Source organism: Palaemon carinicauda, chromosome 8, assembly GCF_036898095.1.
Source record: "Palaemon carinicauda isolate YSFRI2023 chromosome 8, ASM3689809v2, whole genome shotgun sequence".
Classification (NCBI taxonomy): Eukaryota; Metazoa; Arthropoda; class Malacostraca; order Decapoda; family Palaemonidae; genus Palaemon; species Palaemon carinicauda.
Window position 1 is genome coordinate 121202827 of NC_090732.1, and position 2500 is coordinate 121205326.

Below are 2500 nucleotides of genomic sequence, written 5' to 3' on the forward strand. Positions count from 1 at the left end.
ATCCTCTTCCTAGTGGTCACTCTTAAGAGCTGTTAGTGCTCTTGTACTAACCTTTTCATTATCTTTTTAGATCATATGACAATCAGTACCATGTGTGAAAATAAGTGTTAAACTCCATTACTGATGAAGAAGATATTTTATGAATGCCTCTTTGTTTTCCTTGAGGATAGATATTAATTCCAGTTCATGAGCACTTTCTATTTCTTGCCTCTGAGATAAAACATCTATGCTGCAAAACTTTGCATACAGTGAAGCAGTTCATTATATTTTATTGATATCTTTGGATATGAATCACAAACAGCATCTACTCTGTTTGCATTTACATGATAATTTTTATATATGATTAAGTTAAGGACATATGTTGCTAACTCTCCAAATGTTTGCAGGATATTTAGGTCATTTAGCTACCTACACACTACCATTTCATCCAATAGAAAAGTACAAGTGGATATATTGATAGTCATGATATCAGATATATTCTTGGTAATGAGAAATACAAGATCAGATTTACAAGTTTTTACCAACTGGCACCTGTTTTTCCATGAGCTTCAGGTATATTTGTGAGTGTGTGTTTCATTGCACTTTCCAGTTTCAGTGGTTGTACTTGAAATGTTAGTCTCCCCAACACCATATTTTCATTCCCCATGGCGACCTTCTTATCATTGTTTGAATCATTTACCTTTTCTTGTATAAGGGCTAAAGGTTTTTTAACTTTGGTTTGTTCGATTGTTTCATTAAGATACTGCTCTTCCAGTCTGTAGGGCTCCAATCTGATCTAAATTTAATCTCTTCTATTTACGTTGAATCCAGAACACATCTAAATGCTGTATTTATATGATATGATATATACTCCACGTGTTGCACTTTTTCCTCATATTAATTGTCGCACATGGTTCCAATTCTCTCCTTACATTTGTACATGCATAGAATGACCAGCCAGGATTTCACAGTATGAGTAAGAGCAACTTGAACATGATTTCCCAATATCCACCTGTTAATGTCCTTTTTCTAAAAGAAAAGCAAGTACAGTACATCCTCTTTGAATTTAGAAACTTTATTTATTGTTTGCTTTTTGGCTTAAAGACATGCCACTCTGAAAAAGCTATATGAAGATTACCGCTGAACCTAAATTCTTAAGAATGTAGATGATCATCAGTATATGGATGCGTTTTAGGTAAGTTAAGCGTCTATTGAAGGTACTGTACTGCACGTGTCTCATATATGCTTTGTACACTTCAAGTGTCTTGATTTTTTATATTATCACTTGCTCTTCCCAGCACTGTTAATAGACCATCTTGTCGTTTCAGGCTAGCACAAGCATTTTCAAGTTTGAATTTTTGTGACAATCTTGCTCGCAAGGCGTTGTATCAAAACTCGATGATTGTTTAATAAAGTTTAGTTGCATTCATCTTGTCTCAGAGCTATCACCTAACTGCCTGCTTGCACATTGGTGTCCACCAGAGTGTCCAGCTCCCCCCTTCCTTCCCCCCTCACTGCTGTGGCTTACTGTGTGATGATGCCGCCTTCCGACACTGACTCTACTATCAACATCACACTCCTGTACACAGTCTAGTATCAGAAATAATTAAAGGGCCAAATGCAAAAACCATGGAGTCATTGCCTGAACAGATATGATGTGCAATGTCTAATTTCCCTCTCTGGTTGTTCGTATTAAGTTCAACATAACTTTCACAATTTCTAGATAAAATTACCAATAGTTGCATGTTAGGTACATTCCTTTGAGCTTCAGGTTAGAATGGTTTTATTTTGAGAAGATCTTATGCAGGGCATAGTCCTACACTGTCTCGTTGAATACCTCTGGCCATTTATTAATAGAATTCTTTCCCGCTTTCCTAGTTACATGTAAGGCTACTATAACTGCTCTAAACTATGGTCTCACATATATGTGCAAGTAAATGTACTTGTTGTACATTCCTCTTTATGCTATTTTACATGATTTCCCTGATTCTTTTGTCTGGAAGTTTGAGGTGAAGGATAGAAACAAATGCTTCATTGGTGTTTATTGTTATAGGGAGTGTTACTGTTACATTAACTTGATTTCATCTTCTCTTCTTCCGGAGGTAGTTCTATCAGAAATGTTCCCCATAATAGTTGCTCAAGGGTTTAACAGCGAGTACTGGCCTCTAACAGCACAGTTGCATTTGTGGCTACTCATGACGCTATTCAATGACAACCCAGAGCACCAGATTCCACCAGGATATCCTCCAAACATGACTGGCATAGAAGAGGAGTCAACAGTGGAACAGCAATCACTTCTTATGTACCAGTTCCAGACCCCTTGTTACACATTTTAAACACTTTTTTTTTCTCTCTTGTTTCTCTTGACTTTTTCAAAGCATTACAAGCATCAATGTTTTTACAATGAATGAGACATTGCGGATGAGGAGGTTCCAATTTCATGTGGCGAAAAACCAACTACATTGATGTAATTTTACTTGAAACTGCTGATGCATATTCAGCCACATTTAAATCCTATCAT